The sequence below is a fragment of the Paramormyrops kingsleyae genome, chromosome 9, assembly GCF_048594095.1.
Source record: "Paramormyrops kingsleyae isolate MSU_618 chromosome 9, PKINGS_0.4, whole genome shotgun sequence".
NCBI lineage: Eukaryota > Metazoa > Chordata > Actinopteri > Osteoglossiformes > Mormyridae > Paramormyrops > Paramormyrops kingsleyae.
In genome coordinates, this window is record NC_132805.1 from 15144488 (window position 1) to 15167267 (window position 22780).

The following is a 22780-nucleotide window of genomic DNA, read 5'->3' on the forward strand; positions in this document are numbered from 1 at the left end:
TAAAGGTTACCACGGAAAAGTCATTGCAAGTGTTTGTAAGGAAAAAGAATCATTGAACTGTATCACTCGCATACAGAGAATGTCTGCGCAGAGGATTATGGGAGTCAACGCTTTACCTTCCCACTGCGACCCAGAGTAGGCAGGTGAGTAGGACAACAGGGTCACATGGCCTTCGCTCAACTCATACTTACCTGGCAGGGGAGATACCATGATCACGAAGGTGGTTCATCCAGGGTGAGGCCCAGCCATTGCACTGCGGCTGTGCTGACTCCTGCGAATTCCCCAAATGTGGGAATCTCGACTGCATAATTTCTGGTAGTGGGGGACTGCGTTCGCGCTCTCCCCTGATTTTTGAGGTACGTAACGAGAGAGAACTTCTTTTCTGTGGCGTTTCTTAGCAAAACGCAAGAAGGTCACGTCTGACAAAGACAAACAAGAGAGCGAAAGACGTATGAGCAGTCTGTTGCTTCTGCTAAGTTTTTTTGCACGTGGTTCTCAGGGTGAATTTAATCGGAGCATGCCTGTGGTAGGCTGAGCACCATGACTGATGAAACTGCATGTATCTCCAGGTGCCTTTCTTACTGAACGCAGTATGTTTGTTGGATGAGCAGGTGATGAGAGGAAAATGTAAGCATGCTGTGGCTCGCAGGTTCTTATTAAAGGGTAAAGAGTCTCGTTCCTCTTTGCTTCAAAAAAGCATTTGCTGTATTCAGAGCAGACTGCTGGTAGGGTAGGCTGAGCTGTGAGAGCAGTCTTACCTGAGCCAGAGCCATATAATCCAGTTGAAAGTCTAAAGTCTTAGTCTCTTGCAACTTTTCTTCTATCCTCAGGCTCAGCCCAGATTAGAGCTCTTGCTCCTTCTCATATTAAGCATGACAGAGCAATGGGTACTCAGCTGGTCTCTTCTGTGGAACATTTCATCATGCATTTCAGACGTCAAGCCGCCAGATACGGTCGGCGAGACGGCCGTACATCTGTCGAGGCTGTGAGAACGCAGAGAAAACAGTGCGGGAGAGTGCATTTTCCCAAATGTGTCTTTAGAAAATTCCTGACTTCGGCAGAAAGTGAAACCAAAGAAACGCAGAGACGAAACTAAAGGTTACCACGGAAAAGTCATTGCAAGTGTTTGTAAGGAAAAAGAATCATTGAACTGTATCACTCGCATACAGAGAATGTCTGCGCAGAGGATTATGGGAGTCAACGCTTTACCTTCCCACTGCGACCCAGAGTAGGCAGGTGAGTAGGACAACAGGGTCACATGGCCTTCGCTCAACTCATACTTACCTGGCAGGGGAGATACCATGATCACGAAGGTGGTTCACCCAGGGTGAGGCCCAGCCATTGCACTGCGGCTGTGCTGACTCCTGCGAATTCCCCAAATGTGGGAATCTCGACTGCATAATTTCTGGTAGTGGGGGACTGCGTTCGCGCTCTCCCCTGATTTTTGAGGTACGTAACGAGAGAGAACTTCTTTTCTGTGGCGTTTCTTAGCAAAACGCAAGAAGGTCACGTCTGACAAAGACAAACAAGAGAGCGAAAGACGTATGAGCAGTCTGTTGCTTCTGCTAAGTTTTTTTGCACGTGGTTCTCAGGGTGATTTTAATCTGAGCATTTTCTCTCTGTGGCGTTTTTTAGCAAAACGCAAGAAGGTCACGTCTGACAAAGACAAACAAGAGAGCGAAAGACGTGAGCAGTCTGTTGCTTCTGCTAAGTTTTTTTGCACGTGGTTCTCAGGGTGAATTTAATCGGAGCATGCCTGTGGTAGGCTGAGCACCATGACTGATGAAACTGCATGTATCTCCAGGTGCCTTTCTTACTGAACGCAGTATGTTTGTTGGATGAGCAGGTGATGAGAGGAAAATGTAAGCATGCTGTGGCTCGCAGGTTCTTATTAAAGGGTAAAGAGTCTCGTTCCTCTTTGCTTCAAAAAAGCATTTGCTGTATTCAGAGCAGACTGCTGGTAGGGTAGGCTGAGCTGTGAGAGCAGTCTTACCTGAGCCAGAGCCATATAATCCAGTTGAAAGTCTAAAGTCTTAGTCTCTTGCAACTTTTCTTCTATCCTCAGGCTCAGCCCAGATTAGAGCTTTTGCTCCTTCTCATATTAAGCATGACAGAGCAATGGGTACTGAGCTGGTCTCTTCTGTGGAACATTTCATCATGCATTTCAGACGTCAAGCCGCCAGATACGGTCGGCGAGACGGCCGTACATCTGTCGAGGCTGTGAGAACGCAGAGAAAACAGTGCGGGAGAGTGCATTTTCCCAAATGTGTCTTTAGAAAATTCCTGACCTCGGCAGAAGGTGAAACCAAAGAAACGCAGAGACGAAACTAAAGGTTACCACGGAAAAGTCATTGCAAGTGTTTGGAAGGAAAAAGAATCATTGAACTGTATCACTCGCATACAGAGAATGAATGCGCAGAGGATTATGGGAGTCAAGGCTTTACCTTCCCACTGCGACCTAGAGTAGGCAGGTGAGTAGGACAACAGGGTCACATGGACTTCGCTCAACTCATACTTACCTGGCAGGGGAGATACCATGATCACGAAGGTGGTTCACCCAGGGTGAGGCCCAGCCATTGCACTGCGGCTGTGCTGACTCCTGCGAATTCCCCAAATGTGGGAATCTCGACTGCATAATTTCTGGTAGTGGGGGACTGCGTTCGCGCTCTCCCCTGATTTTTGAGGTATGTAACGAGAGAGAACTTCTTTTCTGTGGCGTTTCTTAGCAAAACGCAAGAAGGTCACGTCTGACAAAGACAAACAAGAGAGCGAAAGACGTATGAGCAGTCTGTTGCTTCTGCTAAGTTTTTTTGCACGTGGTTCTCAGGGTGAATTTAATCGGAGCATGCCTGTGGTAGGCTGAGCACCATGACTGATGAAACTGCATGTATCTCCAGGTGCCTTTCTTACTGAACGCAGTATGTTTGTTGGATGAGCAGGTGATGAGAGGAAAATGTAAGCATGCTGTGGCTCGCAGGTTCTTATTAAAGGGTAAAGAGTCTCGTTCCTCTTTGCTTCAAAAAAGCATTTGCTGTATTCAGAGCAGACTGCTGGTAGGGTAGGCTGAGCTGTGAGAGCAGTCTTACCTGAGCCAGAGCCATATAATCCAGTTGAAAGTCTAAAGTCTTAGTCTCTTGCAACTTTTCTTCTATCCTCAGGCTCAGCCCAGATTAGAGCTCTTGCTCCTTCTCATATTAAGCATGACAGAGCAATGGGTACTCAGCTGGTCTCTTCTGTGGAACATTTCATCATGCATTTCAGACGTCAAGCCGCCAGATACGGTCGGCGAGACGGCCGTACATCTGTCGAGGCTGTGAGAACGCAGAGAAAACAGTGCGGGAGAGTGCATTTTCCCAAATGTGTCTTTAGAAAATTCCTGACCTCGGCAGAAGGTGAAACCAAAGAAACGCAGAGAGGAAACTAAAGGTTACCACGGAAAAGTCATTGCAAGTGTTTGGAAGGAAAAAGAATCATTGAACTGTATCACTCGCATACAGAGAATGTCTGCGCAGAGGATTATGGGAGTCAACGCTTTACCTTCCCACTGCGACCCAGAGTAGGCAGGTGAGTAGGACAACAGGGTCACATGGCCTTCGCTCAACTCATACTTACCTGGCAGGGGAGATACCATGATCACGAAGGTGGTTCACCCAGGGTGAGGCCCAGCCATTGCACTGCGGCTGTGCTGACTCCTGCGAATTCCCCAAATGTGGGAATCTCGACTGCATAATTTCTGGTAGTGGGGGACTGCGTTCGCGCTCTCCTCTGATTTTTGAGGTACGTAACGAGAGAGAACTTCTTTTCTGTGGCGTTTCTTAGCAAAACGCAAGAAGGTCACGTCTGACAAAGACAAACAAGACAGCGAAAGACATATGAGCAGTCTGTTGCTTCTGCTAAGTTTTTTTGCACGTGGTTCTCAGGGTGAATTTAATCGGAGCATGCCTGTGGTAGGCTGAGCACCATGACTGATGAAACTGCATGTATCTCCAGGTGCCTTTCTTACTGAACGCAGTATGTTTGTTGGATGAGCAGGTGATGAGAGGAAAATGTAAGCATGCTGTGGCTCGCAGGTTCTTATTAAAGGGTAAAGAGTCTCGTTCCTCTTTGCTTCAAAAAAGCATTTGCTGTATTCAGAGCAGACTGCTGGTAGGGTAGGCTGAGCTGTGAGAGCAGTCTTACCTGAGCCAGAGCCATATAATCCAGTTGAAAGTCTAAAGTCTTAGTCTCTTGCAACTTTTCTTCTATCCTCAGGCTCAGCCCAGATTAGAGCTTTTGCTCCTTCTCATATTAAGCATGACAGAGCAATGGGTACTGAGCTGGTCTCTTCTGTGGAACATTTCATCATGCATTTCAGACGTCAAGCCGCCAGATACGGTCGGCGAGACGGCCGTACATCTGTCGAGGCTGTGAGAACGCAGAGAAAACAGTGCGGGAGAGTGCATTTTCCCAAATGTGTCTTTAGAAAATTCCTGACCTCGGCAGAAGGTGAAACCAAAGAAACGCAGAGACGAAACTAAAGGTTACCACGGAAAAGTCATTGCAAGTGTTTGGAAGGAAAAAGAATCATTGAACTGTATCACTCGCATACAGAGAATGTCTGCGCAGAGGATTATGGGAGTCAAGGCTTTACCTTCCCACTGCGACCCAGAGTAGGCAGGTGAGTAGGACAACAGGGTCACATGGCCTTCGCTCAACTCATACTTACCTGGCAGGGGAGATACCATGATCACGAAGGTGGTTCACCCAGGGTGAGGCCCAGCCATTGCACTGCGGCTGTGCTGACTCCTGCGAATTCCCCAAATGTGGGAATCTCGACTGCATAATTTCTGGTAGTGGGGGACTGCGTTCGCGCTCTCCCCTGATTTTTGAGGTATGTAACGAGAGAGAACTTCTTTTCTGTGGCGTTTCTTAGCAAAACGCAAGAAGGTCACGTCTGACAAAGACAAACAAGAGAGCGAAAGACGTATGAGCAGTCTGTTGCTTCTGCTAAGTTTTTTTGCACGTGGTTCTCAGGGTGATTTTAATCTGAGCATTTTCTCTCTGTGGCGTTTTTTAGCAAAACGCAAGAAGGTCACGTCTGACAAAGACAAACAAGAGAGCGAAAGACGTATGAGCAGTCTGTTGCTTCTGCTAAGTTTTTTTGCACGTGGTTCTCAGGGTGAATTTAATCGGAGCATGCCTGTGGTAGGCTGAGCACCATGACTGATGAAACTGCATGTATCTCCAGGTGCCTTTCTTACTGAACGCAGTATGTTTGTTGGATGAGCAGGTGATGAGAGGAAAATGTAAGCATGCTGTGGCTCGCAGGTTCTTATTAAAGGGTAAAGAGTCTCGTTCCTCTTTGCTTCAAAAAAGCATTTGCTGTATTCAGAGCAGACTGCTGGTAGGGTAGGCTGAGCTGTGAGAGCAGTCTTACCTGAGCCAGAGCCATATAATCCAGTTGAAAGTCTAAAGTCTTAGTCTCTTGCAACTTTTCTTCTATCCTCAGGCTCAGCCCAGATTAGAGCTCTTGCTCCTTCTCATATTAAGCATGACAGAGCAATGGGTACTCAGCTGGTCTCTTCTGTGGAACATTTCATCATGCATTTCAGACGTCAAGCCGCCAGATACGGTCGGCGAGACGGCCGTACATCTGTCGAGGCTGTGAGAACGCAGAGAAAACAGTGCGGGAGAGTGCATTTTCCCAAATGTGTCTTTAGAAAATTCCTGACTTCGGCAGAAAGTGAAACCAAAGAAACGCAGAGACGAAACTAAAGGTTACCACGGAAAAGTCATTGCAAGTGTTTGTAAGGAAAAAGAATCATTGAACTGTATCACTCGCATACAGAGAATGAATGCGCAGAGGATTATGGGAGTCAACGCTTTACCTTCCCACTGCGACCCAGAGTAGGCAGGTGAGTAGGACAACAGGGTCACATGGCCTTCGCTCAACTCATACTTACCTGGCAGGGGAGATACCATGATCACGAAGGTGGTTCACCCAGGGTGAGGCCCAGCCATTGCACTGCGGCTGTGCTGACTCCTGCGAATTCCCCAAATGTGGGAATCTCGACTGCATAATTTCTGGTAGTGGGGGACTGCGTTCGCGCTCTCCTCTGATTTTTGAGGTACGTAACGAGAGAGAACTTCTTTTCTGTGGCGTTTCTTAGCAAAACGCAAGAAGGTCACGTCTGACAAAGACAAACAAGACAGCGAAAGACATATGAGCAGTCTGTTGCTTCTGCTAAGTTTTTTTGCACGTGGTTCTCAGGGTGAATTTAATCGGAGCATGCCTGTGGTAGGCTGAGCACCATGACTGATGAAACTGCATGTATCTCCAGGTGCCTTTCTTACTGAACGCAGTATGTTTGTTGGATGAGCAGGTGATGAGAGGAAAATGTAAGCATGCTGTGGCTCGCAGGTTCTTATTAAAGGGTAAAGAGTCTCGTTCCTCTTTGCTTCAAAAAAGCATTTGCTGTATTCAGAGCAGACTGCTGGTAGGGTAGGCTGAGCTGTGAGAGCAGTCTTACCTGAGCCAGAGCCATATAATCCAGTTGAAAGTCTAAAGTCTTAGTCTCTTGCAACTTTTCTTCTATCCTCAGGCTCAGCCCAGATTAGAGCTTTTGCTCCTTCTCATATTAAGCATGACAGAGCAATGGGTACTGAGCTGGTCTCTTCTGTGGAACATTTCATCATGCATTTCAGACGTCAAGCCGCCAGATACGGTCGGCGAGACGGCCGTACATCTGTCGAGGCTGTGAGAACGCAGAGAAAACAGTGCGGGAGAGTGCATTTTCCCAAATGTGTCTTTAGAAAATTCCTGACCTCGGCAGAAGGTGAAACCAAAGAAACGCAGAGACGAAACTAAAGGTTACCACGGAAAAGTCATTGCAAGTGTTTGGAAGGAAAAAGAATCATTGAACTGTATCACTCGCATACAGAGAATGTCTGCGCAGAGGATTATGGGAGTCAAGGCTTTACCTTCCCACTGCGACCCAGAGTAGGCAGGTGAGTAGGACAACAGGGTCACATGGCCTTCGCTCAACTCATACTTACCTGGCAGGGGAGATACCATGATCACGAAGGTGGTTCACCCAGGGTGAGGCCCAGCCATTGCACTGCGGCTGTGCTGACTCCTGCGAATTCCCCAAATGTGGGAATCTCGACTGCATAATTTCTGGTAGTGGGGGACTGCGTTCGCGCTCTCCCCTGATTTTTGAGGTACGTAACGAGAGAGAACTTCTTTTCTGTGGCGTTTCTTAGCAAAACGCAAGAAGGTCACGTCTGACAAAGACAAACAAGAGAGCGAAAGACGTATGAGCAGTCTGTTGCTTCTGCTAAGTTTTTTTGCACGTGGTTCTCAGGGTGAATTTAATCGGAGCATGCCTGTGGTAGGCTGAGCACCATGACTGATGAAACTGCATGTATCTCCAGGTGCCTTTCTTACTGAACGCAGTATGTTTGTTGGATGAGCAGGTGATGAGAGGAAAATGTAAGCATGCTGTGGCTCGCAGGTTCTTATTAAAGGGTAAAGAGTCTCGTTCCTCTTTGCTTCAAAAAAGCATTTGCTGTATTCAGAGCAGACTGCTGGTAGGGTAGGCTGAGCTGTGAGAGCAGTCTTACCTGAGCCAGAGCCATATAATCCAGTTGAAAGTCTAAAGTCTTAGTCTCTTGCAACTTTTCTTCTATCCTCAGGCTCAGCCCAGATTAGAGCTCTTGCTCCTTCTCATATTAAGCATGACAGAGCAATGGGTACTCAGCTGGTCTCTTCTGTGGAACATTTCATCATGCATTTCAGACGTCAAGCCGCCAGATACGGTCGGCGAGACGGCCGTACATCTGTCGAGGCTGTGAGAACGCAGAGAAAACAGTGCGGGAGAGTGCATTTTCCCAAATGTGTCTTTAGAAAATTCCTGACTTCGGCAGAAAGTGAAACCAAAGAAACGCAGAGACGAAACTAAAGGTTACCACGGAAAAGTCATTGCAAGTGTTTGTAAGGAAAAAGAATCATTGAACTGTATCACTCGCATACAGAGAATGAATGCGCAGAGGATTATGGGAGTCAACGCTTTACCTTCCCACTGCGACCCAGAGTAGGCAGGTGAGTAGGACAACAGGGTCACATGGCCTTCGCTCAACTCATACTTACCTGGCAGGGGAGATACCATGATCACGAAGGTGGTTCACCCAGGGTGAGGCCCAGCCATTGCACTGCGGCTGTGCTGACTCCTGCGAATTCCCCAAATGTGGGAATCTCGACTGCATAATTTCTGGTAGTGGGGGACTGCGTTCGCGCTCTCCCCTGATTTTTGAGGTACGTAACGAGAGAGAACTTCTTTTCTGTGGCGTTTCTTAGCAAAACGCAAAAAGGTCACGTCTGACAAAGACAAACAACAGAGCGAAAGACGTATGAGCAGTCTGTTGCTTCTGCTAAGTTTTTTTGCACGTGGTTCTCAGGGTGAATTTAATCGGAGCATGCCTGTGGTAGGCTGAGCACCATGACTGATGAAACTGCATGTATCTCCAGGTGCCTTTCTTACTGAACGCAGTATGTTTGTTGGATGAGCAGGTGATGAGAGGAAAATGTAAGCATGCTGTGGCTCGCACGTTCTTATTAAAGGGTAAAGAGTCTCGTTCCTCTTTGCTTCAAAAAAGCATTTGCTGTATTCAGAGCCGACTGCTGGTAGGGTAGGCTGAGCTGTGAGAGCAGTCTTACCTGAGCCAGAGCCATATAATCCAGTTGAAAGTCTAAAGTCTTAGTCTCTTGCAACTTTTCTTCTATCCTCAGGCTCAGCCCAGATTAGAGCTCTTGCTCCTTCTCATATTAAGCATGACAGAGCAATGGGTACTCAGCTGGTCTCTTCTGTGGAACATTTCATCATGCATTTCAGACGTCAAGCCGCCAGATACGGTCGGCGAGACGGCCGTACATCTGTCGAGGCTGTGAGAACGCAGAGAAAACAGTGCGGGAGAGTGCATTTTCCCAAATGTGTCTTTAGAAAATTCCTGACCTCGGCAGAAGGTGAAACCAAAGAAACGCAGAGACGAAACTAAAGGTTACCACGGAAAAGTCATTGCAAGTGTTTGGAAGGAAAAAGAATCATTGAACTGTATCACTCGCATACAGAGAATGTCTGCGCAGAGGATTATGGGAGTCAAGGCTTTACCTTCCCACTGCGACCCAGAGTAGGCAGGTGAGTAGGACAACAGGGTCACATGGCCTTCGCTCAACTCATACTTACCTGGCAGGGGAGATACCATGATCACGAAGGTGGTTCACCCAGGGTGAGGCCCAGCCATTGCACTGCGGCTGTGCTGACTCCTGCGAATTCCCCAAATGTGGGAATCTCGACTGCATAATTTCTGGTAGTGGGGGACTGCGTTCGCGCTCTCCCCTGATTTTTGAGGTACGTAACGAGAGAGAACTTCTTTTCTGTGGCGTTTCTTAGCAAAACGCAAGAAGGTCACGTCTGACAAAGACAAACAAGAGAGCGAAAGACGTATGAGCAGTCTGTTGCTTCTGCTAAGTTTTTTTGCACGTGGTTCTCAGGGTGAATTTAATCGGAGCATGCCTGTGGTAGGCTGAGCACCATGACTGATGAAACTGCATGTATCTCCAGGTGCCTTTCTTACTGAACGCAGTATGTTTGTTGGATGAGCAGGTGATGAGAGGAAAATGTAAGCATGCTGTGGCTCGCAGGTTCTTATTAAAGGGTAAAGAGTCTCGTTCCTCTTTGCTTCAAAAAAGCATTTGCTGTATTCAGAGCAGACTGCTGGTAGGGTAGGCTGAGCTGTGAGAGCAGTCTTACCTGAGCCAGAGCCATATAATCCAGTTGAAAGTCTAAAGTCTTAGTCTCTTGCAACTTTTCTTCTATCCTCAGGCTCAGCCCAGATTAGAGCTCTTGCTCCTTCTCATATTAAGCATGACAGAGCAATGGGTACTCAGCTGGTCTCTTCTGTGGAACATTTCATCATGCATTTCAGACGTCAAGCCGCCAGATACGGTCGGCGAGACGGCCGTACATCTGTCGAGGCTGTGAGAACGCAGAGAAAACAGTGCGGGAGAGTGCATTTTCCCAAATGTGTCTTTAGAAAATTCCTGACTTCGGCAGAAAGTGAAACCAAAGAAACGCAGAGACGAAACTAAAGGTTACCACGGAAAAGTCATTGCAAGTGTTTGTAAGGAAAAAGAATCATTGAACTGTATCACTCGCATACAGAGAATGAATGCGCAGAGGATTATGGGAGTCAACGCTTTACCTTCCCACTGCGACCCAGAGTAGGCAGGTGAGTAGGACAACAGGGTCACATGGCCTTCGCTCAACTCATACTTACCTGGCAGGGGAGATACCATGATCACGAAGGTGGTTCACCCAGGGTGAGGCCCAGCCATTGCACTGCGGCTGTGCTGACTCCTGCGAATTCCCCAAATGTGGGAATCTCGACTGCATAATTTCTGGTAGTGGGGGACTGCGTTCGCGCTCTCCCCTGATTTTTGAGGTACGTAACGAGAGAGAACTTCTTTTCTGTGGCGTTTCTTAGCAAAACGCAAAAAGGTCACGTCTGACAAAGACAAACAACAGAGCGAAAGACGTATGAGCAGTCTGTTGCTTCTGCTAAGTTTTTTTGCACGTGGTTCTCAGGGTGAATTTAATCGGAGCATGCCTGTGGTAGGCTGAGCACCATGACTGATGAAACTGCATGTATCTCCAGGTGCCTTTCTTACTGAACGCAGTATGTTTGTTGGATGAGCAGGTGATGAGAGGAAAATGTAAGCATGCTGTGGCTCGCACGTTCTTATTAAAGGGTAAAGAGTCTCGTTCCTCTTTGCTTCAAAAAAGCATTTGCTGTATTCAGAGCCGACTGCTGGTAGGGTAGGCTGAGCTGTGAGAGCAGTCTTACCTGAGCCAGAGCCATATAATCCAGTTGAAAGTCTAAAGTCTTAGTCTCTTGCAACTTTTCTTCTATCCTCAGGCTCAGCCCAGATTAGAGCTCTTGCTCCTTCTCATATTAAGCATGACAGAGCAATGGGTACTCAGCTGGTCTCTTCTGTGGAACATTTCATCATGCATTTCAGACGTCAAGCCGCCAGATACGGTCGGCGAGACGGCCGTACATCTGTCGAGGCTGTGAGAACGCAGAGAAAACAGTGCGGGAGAGTGCATTTTCCCAAATGTGTCTTTAGAAAATTCCTGACTTCGGCAGAAAGTGAAACCAAAGAAACGCAGAGACGAAACTAAAGGTTACCACGGAAAAGTCATTGCAAGTGTTTGTAAGGAAAAAGAATCATTGAACTGTATCACTCGCATACAGAGAATGAATGCGCAGAGGATTATGGGAGTCAACGCTTTACCTTCCCACTGCGACCCAGAGTAGGCAGGTGAGTAGGACAACAGGGTCACATGGCCTTCGCTCAACTCATACTTACCTGGCAGGGGAGATACCATGATCACGAAGGTGGTTCACCCAGGGTGAGGCCCAGCCATTGCACTGCGGCTGTGCTGACTCCTGCGAATTCCCCAAATGTGGGAATCTCGACTGCATAATTTCTGGTAGTGGGGGACTGCGTTCGCGCTCTCCCCTGATTTTTGAGGTACGTAACGAGAGAGAACTTCTTTTCTGTGGCGTTTCTTAGCAAAACGCAAAAAGGTCACGTCTGACAAAGACAAACAACAGAGCGAAAGACGTATGAGCAGTCTGTTGCTTCTGCTAAGTTTTTTTGCACGTGGTTCTCAGGGTGAATTTAATCGGAGCATGCCTGTGGTAGGCTGAGCACCATGACTGATGAAACTGCATGTATCTCCAGGTGCCTTTCTTACTGAACGCAGTATGTTTGTTGGATGAGCAGGTGATGAGAGGAAAATGTAAGCATGCTGTGGCTCGCACGTTCTTATTAAAGGGTAAAGAGTCTCGTTCCTCTTTGCTTCAAAAAAGCATTTGCTGTATTCAGAGCCGACTGCTGGTAGGGTAGGCTGAGCTGTGAGAGCAGTCTTACCTGAGCCAGAGCCATATAATCCAGTTGAAAGTCTAAAGTCTTAGTCTCTTGCAACTTTTCTTCTATCCTCAGGCTCAGCCCAGATTAGAGCTCTTGCTCCTTCTCATATTAAGCATGACAGAGCAATGGGTACTCAGCTGGTCTCTTCTGTGGAACATTTCATCATGCATTTCAGACGTCAAGCCGCCAGATACGGTCGGCGAGACGGCCGTACATCTGTCGAGGCTGTGAGAACGCAGAGAAAACAGTGCGGGAGAGTGCATTTTCCCAAATGTGTCTTTAGAAAATTCCTGACTTCGGCAGAAAGTGAAACCAAAGAAACGCAGAGACGAAACTAAAGGTTACCACGGAAAAGTCATTGCAAGTGTTTGTAAGGAAAAAGAATCATTGAACTGTATCACTCGCATACAGAGAATGAATGCGCAGAGGATTATGGGAGTCAACGCTTTACCTTCCCACTGCGACCCAGAGTAGGCAGGTGAGTAGGACAACAGGGTCACATGGCCTTCGCTCAACTCATACTTACCTGGCAGGGGAGATACCATGATCACGAAGGTGGTTCACCCAAGGTGAGGCCCAGCCATTGCACTGCGGCTGTGCTGACTCCTGCGAATTCCCCAAATGTGGGAATCTCGACTGCATAATTTCTGGTAGTGGGGGACTGCGTTCGCGCTCTCCCCTGATTTTTGAGGTACGTAACGAGAGAGAACTTCTTTTCTGTGGCGTTTCTTAGCAAAACGCAAAAAGGTCACGTCTGACAAAGACAAACAACAGAGCGAAAGACGTATGAGCAGTCTGTTGCTTCTGCTAAGTTTTTTTGCACGTGGTTCTCAGGGTGAATTTAATCGGAGCATGCCTGTGGTAGGCTGAGCACCATGACTGATGAAACTGCATGTATCTCCAGGTGCCTTTCTTACTGAACGCAGTATGTTTGTTGGATGAGCAGGTGATGAGAGGAAAATGTAAGCATGCTGTGGCTCGCACGTTCTTATTAAAGGGTAAAGAGTCTCGTTCCTCTTTGCTTCAAAAAAGCATTTGCTGTATTCAGAGCCGACTGCTGGTAGGGTAGGCTGAGCTGTGAGAGCAGTCTTACCTGAGCCAGAGCCATATAATCCAGTTGAAAGTCTAAAGTCTTAGTCTCTTGCAACTTTTCTTCTATCCTCAGGCTCAGCCCAGATTAGAGCTCTTGCTCCTTCTCATATTAAGCATGACAGAGCAATGGGTACTCAGCTGGTCTCTTCTGTGGAACATTTCATCATGCATTTCAGACGTCAAGCCGCCAGATACGGTCGGCGAGACGGCCGTACATCTGTCGAGGCTGTGAGAACGCAGAGAAAACAGTGCGGGAGAGTGCATTTTCCCAAATGTGTCTTTAGAAAATTCCTGACCTCGGCAGAAGGTGAAACCAAAGAAACGCAGAGACGAAACTAAAGGTTACCACGGAAAAGTCATTGCAAGTGTTTGTAAGGAAAAAGAATCATTGAACTGTATCACTCGCATACAGAGAATGTCTGCGCAGAGGATTATGGGAGTCAACGCTTTACCTTCCCACTGCGACCCAGAGTAGGCAGGTGAGTAGGACAACAGGGTCACATGGCCTTCGCTCAACTCATACTTACCTGGCAGGGGAGATACCATGATCACGAAGGTGGTTCACCCAGGGTGAGGCCCAGCCATTGCACTGCGGCTGTGCTGACTCCTGCGAATTCCCCAAATGTGGGAATCTCGACTGCATAATTTCTGGTAGTGGGGGACTGCGTTCGCGCTCTCCCCTGATTTTTGAGGTACGTAACGAGAGAGAACTTCTTTTCTGTGGCGTTTCTTAGCAAAACGCAAGAAGGTCACGTCTGACAAAGACAAACAAGAGAGCGAAAGACGTATGAGCAGTCTGTTGCTTCTGCTAAGTTTTTTTGCACGTGGTTCTCAGGGTGAATTTAATCGGAGCATGCCTGTGGTAGGCTGAGCACCATGACTGATGAAACTGCATGTATCTCCAGGTGCCTTTCTTACTGAACGCAGTATGTTTGTTGGATGAGCAGGTGATGAGAGGAAAATGTAAGCATGCTGTGGCTCGCAGGTTCTTATTAAAGGGTAAAGAGTCTCGTTCCTCTTTGCTTCAAAAAAGCATTTGCTGTATTCAGAGCAGACTGCTGGTAGGGTAGGCTGAGCTGTGAGAGCAGTCTTACCTGAGCCAGAGCCATATAATCCAGTTGAAAGTCTAAAGTCTTAGTCTCTTGCAACTTTTCTTCTATCCTCAGGCTCAGCCCAGATTAGAGCTCTTGCTCCTTCTCATATTAAGCATGACAGAGCAATGGGTACTCAGCTGGTCTCTTCTGTGGAACATTTCATCATGCATTTCAGACGTCAAGCCGCCAGATACGGTCGGCGAGACGGCCGTACATCTGTCGAGGCTGTGAGAACGCAGAGAAAACAGTGCGGGAGAGTGCATTTTCCCAAATGTGTCTTTAGAAAATTCCTGACTTCGGCAGAAAGTGAAACCAAAGAAACGCAGAGACGAAACTAAAGGTTACCACGGAAAAGTCATTGCAAGTGTTTGTAAGGAAAAAGAATCATTGAACTGTATCACTCGCATACAGAGAATGAATGCGCAGAGGATTATGGGAGTCAACGCTTTACCTTCCCACTGCGACCCAGAGTAGGCAGGTGAGTAGGACAACAGGGTCACATGGCCTTCGCTCAACTCATACTTACCTGGCAGGGGAGATACCATGATCACGAAGGTGGTTCACCCAGGGTGAGGCCCAGCCATTGCACTGCGGCTGTGCTGACTCCTGCGAATTCCCCAAATGTGGGAATCTCGACTGCATAATTTCTGGTAGTGGGGGACTGCGTTCGCGCTCTCCCCTGATTTTTGAGGTACGTAACGAGAGAGAACTTCTTTTCTGTGGCGTTTCTTAGCAAAACGCAAGAAGGTCACGTCTGACAAAGACAAACAAGAGAGCGAAAGACGTATGAGCAGTCTGTTGCTTCTGCTAAGTTTTTTTGCACGTGGTTCTCAGGGTGAATTTAATCGGAGCATGCCTGTGGTAGGCTGAGCACCATGACTGATGAAACTGCATGTATCTCCAGGTGCCTTTCTTACTGAACGCAGTATGTTTGTTGGATGAGCAGGTGATGAGAGGAAAATGTAAGCATGCTGTGGCTCGCAGGTTCTTATTAAAGGGTAAAGAGTCTCGTTCCTCTTTGCTTCAAAAAAGCATTTGCTGTATTCAGAGCAGACTGCTGGTAGGGTAGGCTGAGCTGTGAGAGCAGTCTTACCTGAGCCAGAGCCATATAATCCAGTTGAAAGTCTAAAGTCTTAGTCTCTTGCAACTTTTCTTCTATCCTCAGGCTCAGCCCAGATTAGAGCTCTTGCTCCTTCTCATATTAAGCATGACAGAGCAATGGGTACTCAGCTGGTCTCTTCTGTGGAACATTTCATCATGCATTTCAGACGTCAAGCCGCCAGATACGGTCGGCGAGACGGCCGTACATCTGTCGAGGCTGTGAGAACGCAGAGAAAACAGTGCGGGAGAGTGCATTTTCCCAAATGTGTCTTTAGAAAATTCCTGACCTCGGCAGAAGGTGAAACCAAAGAAACGCAGAGAGGAAACTAAAGGTTACCACGGAAAAGTCATTGCAAGTGTTTGGAAGGAAAAAGAATCATTGAACTGTATCACTCGCATACAGAGAATGTCTGCGCAGAGGATTATGGGAGTCAACGCTTTACCTTCCCACTGCGACCCAGAGTAGGCAGGTGAGTAGGACAACAGGGTCACATGGCCTTCGCTCAACTCATACTTACCTGGCAGGGGAGATACCATGATCACGAAGGTGGTTCACCCAGGGTGAGGCCCAGCCATTGCACTGCGGCTGTGCTGACTCCTGCGAATTCCCCAAATGTGGGAATCTCGACTGCATAATTTCTGGTAGTGGGGGACTGCGTTCGCGCTCTCCCCTGATTTTTGAGGTACGTAACGAGAGAGAACTTCTTTTCTGTGGCGTTTCTTAGCAAAACGCAAAAAGGTCACGTCTGACAAAGACAAACAACAGAGCGAAAGACGTATGAGCAGTCTGTTGCTTCTGCTAAGTTTTTTTGCACGTGGTTCTCAGGGTGAATTTAATCGGAGCATGCCTGTGGTAGGCTGAGCACCATGACTGATGAAACTGCATGTATCTCCAGGTGCCTTTCTTACTGAACGCAGTATGTTTGTTGGATGAGCAGGTGATGAGAGGAAAATGTAAGCATGCTGTGGCTCGCACGTTCTTATTAAAGGGTAAAGAGTCTCGTTCCTCTTTGCTTCAAAAAAGCATTTGCTGTATTCAGAGCCGACTGCTGGTAGGGTAGGCTGAGCTGTGAGAGCAGTCTTACCTGAGCCAGAGCCATATAATCCAGTTGAAAGTCTAAAGTCTTAGTCTCTTGCAACTTTTCTTCTATCCTCAGGCTCAGCCCAGATTAGAGCTCTTGCTCCTTCTCATATTAAGCATGACAGAGCAATGGGTACTCAGCTGGTCTCTTCTGTGGAACATTTCATCATGCATTTCAGACGTCAAGCCGCCAGATACGGTCGGCGAGACGGCCGTACATCTGTCGAGGCTGTGAGAACGCAGAGAAAACAGTGCGGGAGAGTGCATTTTCCCAAATGTGTCTTTAGAAAATTCCTGACCTCGGCAGAAGGTGAAACCAAAGAAACGCAGAGACGAAACTAAAGGTTACCACGGAAAAGTCATTGCAAGTGTTTGTAAGGAAAAAGAATCATTGAACTGTATCACTCGCATACAGAGAATGTCTGCGCAGAGGATTATGGGAGTCAACGCTTTACCTTCCCACTGCGACCCAGAGTAGGCAGGTGAGTAGGACAACAGGGTCACATGGCCTTCGCTCAACTCATACTTACCTGGCAGGGGAGATACCATGATCACGAAGGTGGTTCACCCAGGGTGAGGCCCAGCCATTGCACTGCGGCTGTGCTGACTCCTGCGAATTCCCCAAATGTGGGAATCTCGACTGCATAATTTCTGGTAGTGGGGGACTGCGTTCGCGCTCTCCCCTGATTTTTGAGGTACGTAACGAGAGAGAACTTCTTTTCTGTGGCGTTTCTTAGCAAAACGCAAGAAGGTCACGTCTGACAAAGACAAACAAGAGAGCGAAAGACGTATGAGCAGTCTGTTGCTTCTGCTAAGTTTTTTTGCACGTGGTTCTCAGGGTGAATTTAATCGGAGCATGCCTGTGGTAGGCTGAGCACCATGACTGATGAAACTGCATGTATCTCCAGGTGCCTTTCTTACTGAACGCAGTATGTTTGTTGGATGAGCAGGTGATGAGAGGAAAATGTAAGCATGCTGTGGCTCGCAGGTTCTTATTAAAGGGTAAAGAGTCTCGTTCCTCTTTGCTTCAAAAAAGCATTTGCTGTATTCAGAGCAGACTGCTGGTAGGGTAGGCTGAGCTGTGAGAGCAGTCTTACCTGAGCCAGAGCCATATAATCCAGTTGAAAGTCTAAAGTCTTAGTCTCTTGCAACTTTTCTTCTATCCTCAGGCTCAGCCCAGATTAGAGCTCTTGCTCCTTCTCATATTAAGCATGACAGAGCAATGGGTACTCAGCTGGTCTCTTCTGTGGAACATTTCATCATGCATTTCAGACGTCAAGCCGCCAGATACGGTCGGCGAGACGGCCGTACATCTGTCGAGGCTGTGAGAACGCAGAGAAAACAGTGCGGGAGAGTGCATTTTCCCAAATGTGTCTTTAGAAAATTCCTGACTTCGGCAGAAAGTGAAACCAAAGAAACGCAGAGACGAAACTAAAGGTTACCACGGAAAAGTCATTGCAAGTGTTTGTAAGGAAAAAGAATCATTGAACTGTATCACTCGCATACAGAGAATGAATGCGCAGAGGATTATGGGAGTCAACGCTTTACCTTCCCACTGCGACCCAGAGTAGGCAGGTGAGTAGGACAACAGGGTCACATGGCCTTCGCTCAACTCATACTTACCTGGCAGGGGAGATACCATGATCACGAAGGTGGTTCACCCAGGGTGAGGCCCAGCCATTGCACTGCGGCTGTGCTGACTCCTGCGAATTCCCCAAATGTGGGAATCTCGACTGCATAATTTCTGGTAGTGGGGGACTGCGTTCGCGCTCTCCCCTGATTTTTGAGGTACGTAACGAGAGAGAACTTCTTTTCTGTGGCGTTTCTTAGCAAAACGCAAGAAGGTCACGTCTGACAAAGACAAACAAGAGAGCGAAAGACGTATGAGCAGTCTGTTGCTTCTGCTAAGTTTTTTTGCACGTGGTTCTCAGGGTGAATTTAATCGGAGCATGCCTGTGGTAGGCTGAGCACCATGACTGATGAAACTGCATGTATCTCCAGGTGCCTTTCTTACTGAACGCAGTATGTTTGTTGGATGAGCAGGTGATGAGAGGAAAATGTAAGCATGCTGTGGCTCGCAGGTTCTTATTAAAGGGTAAAGAGTCTCGTTCCTCTTTGCTTCAAAAAAGCATTTGCTGTATTCAGAGCAGACTGCTGGTAGGGTAGGCTGAGCTGTGAGAGCAGTCTTACCTGAGCCAGAGCCATATAATCCAGTTGAAAGTCTAAAGTCTTAGTCTCTTGCAACTTTTCTTCTATCCTCAGGCTCAGCCCAGATTAGAGCTCTTGCTCCTTCTCATATTAAGCATGACAGAGCAATGGGTACTCAGCTGGTCTCTTCTGTGGAACATTTCATCATGCATTTCAGACGTCAAGCCGCCAGATACGGTCGGCGAGACGGCCGTACATCTGTCGAGGCTGTGAGAACGCAGAGAAAACAGTGCAGGAGAGTGCATTTTCCCAAATGTGTCTTTAGAAAATTCCTGACCTCGGCAGAAAGTGAAACCAAAGAAACGCAGAGACGAAACTAAAGGTTACCATGGAAAAGTCATTGCAAGTGTTTGGAAGGAAAAAGAATCATTGAACTGTATCACTCGCATACAGAGAATGTCTGCGCAGAGGATTATGGGAGTCAATGCTTTACCTTCCCACTGCGACCCAGAGTAGGCAGGTGAGTAGGACAACAGGGTCACATGGCCTTCGCTCAACTCATACTTACCTGGCAGGGGAGATACCATGATCACGAAGGTGGTTCACCCAGGGTGAGGCCCAGCCATTGCACTGCGGCTGTGCTGACTCCTGCGAATTCCCCAAATGTGGGAATCTCGACTGCATAATTTCTGGTAGTGGGGGACTGTGTTCGCGCTCTCCCCTGATTTTTGAGGTACGTAACGAGAGAGAACTTCTTTTCTGTGGCGTTTCTTAGCAAAACGCAAGAAGGTCACGTCTGACAAAGACAAACAAGAGAGCGAATGACGTATGAGCAGTCTGTTGCTTCTGCTAAGTTTTTTTGCACGTGGTTCTCAGGGTGATTTTAATCTGAGCATTTTCTCTCTGTGGCGTTTTTTAGCAAAACGCAAGAAGGTCACGTCTGACAAAGACAAACAAGAGAGCGAATGACGTATGAGCAGTCTGTTGCTTCTGCTAAGTTTTTTTGCACGTGGTTCTCAGGGTGAATTTAATCTGAGCATGCCTGTGGTAGGCTGAGCACCATGACTGATGAAACTGCATGTATCTCCAGGTGCCTTTCTTACTGAATGCAGTATGTTTGTTGGATGAGCAGGTGATGAGAGGAAAATGTAAGCATGCTGTGGCTCGCAGGTTCTTATTAAAGGGTAAAGAGTCTCGTTCCTCTTTGCTTCAAAAAAGCATTTGCTGTATTCAGAGCAGACTGCTGGTAGGGTAGGCTGAGCTGTGAGAGCAGTCTTACCTGAGCCAGAGCCATATAATCCAGTTGAAAGTCTAAAGTCTTAGTCTCTTGCAACTTTTCTTCTATCCTCAGGCTCAGCCCAGATTAGAGCTCTTGCTCCTTCTCATATTAAGCATGACAGAGCAATGGGTACTCAGCTGGTCTCTTCTGTGGAACATTTCATCATGCATTTCAGACGTCAAGCCGCCAGATACGGTCGGCGAGACGGCCGTACATCTGTCGAGGCTGTGAGAACGCAGAGAAAACAGTGCGGGAGAGTGCATTTTCCCAAATGTGTCTTTAGAAAATTCCTGACCTCGGCAGAAGGTGAAACCAAAGAAACGCAGAGACGAAACTAAAGGTTACCACGGAAAAGTCATTGCAAGTGTTTGTAAGGAAAAAGAATCATTGAACTGTATCACTCGCATACAGAGAATGTCTGCGCAGAGGATTATGGGAGTCAACGCTTTACCTTCCCACTGCGACCCAGAGTAGGCAGGTGAGTAGGACAACAGGGTCACATGGCCTTCGCTCAACTCATACTTACCTGGTAGGGGAGATACCATGATCACGAAGGTGGTTCACCCAGGGTGAGGCCCAGCCATTGCACTGCGGCTGTGCTGACTCCTGCGAATTCCCCAAATGTGGGAATCTCGACTGCATAATTTCTGGTAGTGGGGGACTGCGTTCGCGCTCTCCCCTGATTTTTGAGGTATGTAACGAGAGAGAACTTCTTTTCTGTGGCGTTTCTTAGCAAAACGCAAGAAGGTCACGTCTGACAAAGACAAACAAGAGAGCGAAAGACGTATGAGCAGTCTGTTGCTTCTGCTAAGTTTTTTTGCACGTGGTTCTCAGGGTGATTTTAATCTGAGCATTTTCTCTCTGTGGCGTTTTTTAGCAAAACGCAAGAAGGTCACGTCTGACAAAGACAAACAAGAGAGCGAAAGACGTGAGCAGTCTGTTGCTTCTGCTAAGTTTTTTTGCACGTGGTTCTCAGGGTGAATTTAATCGGAGCATGCCTGTGGTAGGCTGAGCACCATGACTGATGAAACTGCATGTATCTCCAGGTGCCTTTCTTACTGAACGCAGTATGTTTGTTGGATGAGCAGGTGATGAGAGGAAAATGTAAGCATGCTGTGGCTCGCAGGTTCTTATTAAAGGGTAAAGAGTCTCGTTCCTCTTTGCTTCAAAAAAGCATTTGCTGTATTCAGAGCAGACTGCTGGTAGGGTAGGCTGAGCTGTGAGAGCAGTCTTACCTGAGCCAGAGCCATATAATCCAGTTGAAAGTCTAAAGTCTTAGTCTCTTGCAACTTTTCTTCTATCCTCAGGCTCAGCCCAGATTAGAGCTCTTGCTCCTTCTCATATTAAGCATGACAGAGCAATGGGTACTCAGCTGGTCTCTTCTGTGGAACATTTCATCATGCATTTCAGACGTCAAGCCGCCAGATACGGTCGGCGAGACGGCCGTACATCTGTCGAGGCTGTGAGAACGCAGAGAAAACAGTGCGGGAGAGTGCATTTTCCCAAATGTGTCTTTAGAAAATTCCTGACCTCGGCAGAAAGTGAAACCAAAGAAACGCAGAGACGAAACTAAAGGTTACCATGGAAAAGTCATTGCAAGTGTTTGGAAGGAAAAAGAATCATTGAACTGTATCACTCGCATACAGAGAATGTCTGCGCAGAGGATTATGGGAGTCAACGCTTTACCTTCCCACTGCGACCCAGAGTAGGCAGGTGAGTAGGACAACAGGGTCACATGGCCTTCGCTCAACTCATACTTACCTGGCAGGGGAGATACCATGATCACGAAGGTGGTTCACCCAGGGTGAGGCCCAGCCATTGCACTGCGGCTGTGCTGACTCCTGCGAATTCCCCAAATGTGGGAATCTCGACTGCATAATTTCTGGTAGTGGGGGACTGCGTTCGCGCTCTCCCCTGATTTTTGAGGTACGTAACGAGAGAGAACTTCTTTTCTGAGGCGTTTTTTAGCAAAACGCAAGAAGGTCACGTCTGACAAAGACAAACAAGAGAGCGAAAGACGTATGAGCAGTCTGTTGCTTCTGCTAAGTTTTTTTGCACGTGGTTCTCAGGGTGAATTTAATCTGAGCATGCCTGTGGTAGGCTGAGTACCATGACTGATGAAACTGCATGTATCTCCAGGTGCCTTTCTTACTGAACGCAGTATGTTTGTTGGATGAGCAGGTGATGAGAGGAAAATGTAAGCATGCTGTGGCTCGCAGGTTCTTATTAAAGGGTAAAGAGTCTCGTTCCTCTTTGCTTCAAAAAAGCATTTGCTGTATTCAGAGCAGACTGCTGGTAGGGTAGGCTGAGCTGTGAGAGCAGTCTTACCTGAGCCAGAGCCATATAATCCAGTTGAAAGTCTAAAGTCTTAGTCTCTTGCAACTTTTCTTCTATCCTCAGGCTCAGCCCAGATTAGAGCTTTTGCTCCTTCTCATATTAAGCATGACAGAGCAATGGGTACTGAGCTGGTCTCTTCTGTGGAACATTTCATCATGCATTTCAGACGTCAAGCCGCCAGATACGGTCGGCGAGACGGCCGTACATCTGTCGAGGCTGTGAGAACGCAGAGAAAACAGTGCGGGAGAGTGCATTTTCCCAAATGTGTCTTTAGAAAATTCCTGACCTCGGCAGAAGGTGAAACCAAAGAAACGCAGAGACGAAACTAAAGGTTACCACGGAAAAGTCATTGCAAGTGTTTGGAAGGAAAAAGAATCATTGAACTGTATCACTCGCATACAGAGAATGAATGCGCAGAGGATTATGGGAGTCAAGGCTTTACCTTCCCACTGCGACCTAGAGTAGGCAGGTGAGTAGGACAACAGGGTCACATGGACTTCGCTCAACTCATACTTACCTGGCAGGGGAGATACCATGATCACGAAGGTGGTTCACCCAGGGTGAGGCCCAGCCATTGCACTGCGGCTGTGCTGACTCCTGCGAATTCCCCAAATGTGGGAATCTCGACTGCATAATTTCTGGTAGTGGGGGACTGCGTTCGCGCTCTCCCCTGA

General features: G+C 47.6%; 21 non-coding genes across 21 annotated transcripts; all 21 read left to right on the plus strand.

Moving 5' to 3' along the window:
- Positions 1–183: 183 nt before the first annotated feature.
- Positions 184–347, plus strand: LOC140592831 (U1 spliceosomal RNA). The gene has a single exon (XR_011993284.1). It is a non-coding gene; the product is annotated as a U1 spliceosomal RNA (small nuclear RNA).
- Positions 348–1276: 929 nt separating this feature from the next.
- Positions 1277–1440, plus strand: LOC140592756 (U1 spliceosomal RNA). Its single transcript, XR_011993208.1, has one exon. It is a non-coding gene; the product is annotated as a U1 spliceosomal RNA (small nuclear RNA).
- A 1071-nt stretch (positions 1441–2511) lies between these two features.
- Positions 2512–2675, plus strand: LOC140592757 (U1 spliceosomal RNA). Its single transcript, XR_011993210.1, has one exon. It is a non-coding gene; the product is annotated as a U1 spliceosomal RNA (small nuclear RNA).
- A 929-nt stretch (positions 2676–3604) lies between these two features.
- On the plus strand, positions 3605–3768 carry LOC140592874 (U1 spliceosomal RNA). The gene has a single exon (XR_011993326.1). It is a non-coding gene; the product is annotated as a U1 spliceosomal RNA (small nuclear RNA).
- A 929-nt stretch (positions 3769–4697) lies between these two features.
- On the plus strand, positions 4698–4861 carry LOC140592758 (U1 spliceosomal RNA). Its single transcript, XR_011993211.1, has one exon. It is a non-coding gene; the product is annotated as a U1 spliceosomal RNA (small nuclear RNA).
- A 1073-nt stretch (positions 4862–5934) lies between these two features.
- LOC140592875 (U1 spliceosomal RNA) lies at positions 5935–6098 on the plus strand. The gene has a single exon (XR_011993327.1). It is a non-coding gene; the product is annotated as a U1 spliceosomal RNA (small nuclear RNA).
- A 929-nt stretch (positions 6099–7027) lies between these two features.
- On the plus strand, positions 7028–7191 carry LOC140592759 (U1 spliceosomal RNA). The gene has a single exon (XR_011993212.1). It is a non-coding gene; the product is annotated as a U1 spliceosomal RNA (small nuclear RNA).
- A 929-nt stretch (positions 7192–8120) lies between these two features.
- On the plus strand, positions 8121–8284 carry LOC140592760 (U1 spliceosomal RNA). Its single transcript, XR_011993213.1, has one exon. It is a non-coding gene; the product is annotated as a U1 spliceosomal RNA (small nuclear RNA).
- A 929-nt stretch (positions 8285–9213) lies between these two features.
- LOC140592761 (U1 spliceosomal RNA) lies at positions 9214–9377 on the plus strand. The gene has a single exon (XR_011993214.1). It is a non-coding gene; the product is annotated as a U1 spliceosomal RNA (small nuclear RNA).
- Positions 9378–10306: 929 nt separating this feature from the next.
- On the plus strand, positions 10307–10470 carry LOC140592762 (U1 spliceosomal RNA). The gene has a single exon (XR_011993215.1). It is a non-coding gene; the product is annotated as a U1 spliceosomal RNA (small nuclear RNA).
- Positions 10471–11399: 929 nt separating this feature from the next.
- On the plus strand, positions 11400–11563 carry LOC140592763 (U1 spliceosomal RNA). The gene has a single exon (XR_011993216.1). It is a non-coding gene; the product is annotated as a U1 spliceosomal RNA (small nuclear RNA).
- A 929-nt stretch (positions 11564–12492) lies between these two features.
- LOC140592883 (U1 spliceosomal RNA) lies at positions 12493–12656 on the plus strand. The gene has a single exon (XR_011993335.1). It is a non-coding gene; the product is annotated as a U1 spliceosomal RNA (small nuclear RNA).
- Positions 12657–13585: 929 nt separating this feature from the next.
- On the plus strand, positions 13586–13749 carry LOC140592764 (U1 spliceosomal RNA). Its single transcript, XR_011993217.1, has one exon. It is a non-coding gene; the product is annotated as a U1 spliceosomal RNA (small nuclear RNA).
- A 929-nt stretch (positions 13750–14678) lies between these two features.
- LOC140592765 (U1 spliceosomal RNA) lies at positions 14679–14842 on the plus strand. The gene has a single exon (XR_011993218.1). It is a non-coding gene; the product is annotated as a U1 spliceosomal RNA (small nuclear RNA).
- A 929-nt stretch (positions 14843–15771) lies between these two features.
- On the plus strand, positions 15772–15935 carry LOC140592766 (U1 spliceosomal RNA). The gene has a single exon (XR_011993219.1). It is a non-coding gene; the product is annotated as a U1 spliceosomal RNA (small nuclear RNA).
- Positions 15936–16864: 929 nt separating this feature from the next.
- Positions 16865–17028, plus strand: LOC140592767 (U1 spliceosomal RNA). The gene has a single exon (XR_011993220.1). It is a non-coding gene; the product is annotated as a U1 spliceosomal RNA (small nuclear RNA).
- A 929-nt stretch (positions 17029–17957) lies between these two features.
- Positions 17958–18121, plus strand: LOC140592768 (U1 spliceosomal RNA). Its single transcript, XR_011993221.1, has one exon. It is a non-coding gene; the product is annotated as a U1 spliceosomal RNA (small nuclear RNA).
- A 929-nt stretch (positions 18122–19050) lies between these two features.
- Positions 19051–19214, plus strand: LOC140592835 (U1 spliceosomal RNA). Its single transcript, XR_011993288.1, has one exon. It is a non-coding gene; the product is annotated as a U1 spliceosomal RNA (small nuclear RNA).
- Positions 19215–20287: 1073 nt separating this feature from the next.
- LOC140592864 (U1 spliceosomal RNA) lies at positions 20288–20451 on the plus strand. The gene has a single exon (XR_011993316.1). It is a non-coding gene; the product is annotated as a U1 spliceosomal RNA (small nuclear RNA).
- Positions 20452–21522: 1071 nt separating this feature from the next.
- Positions 21523–21686, plus strand: LOC140592769 (U1 spliceosomal RNA). The gene has a single exon (XR_011993222.1). It is a non-coding gene; the product is annotated as a U1 spliceosomal RNA (small nuclear RNA).
- Positions 21687–22615: 929 nt separating this feature from the next.
- LOC140592770 (U1 spliceosomal RNA) lies at positions 22616–22779 on the plus strand. The gene has a single exon (XR_011993223.1). It is a non-coding gene; the product is annotated as a U1 spliceosomal RNA (small nuclear RNA).
- Position 22780: the final 1 nt, after the last annotated feature.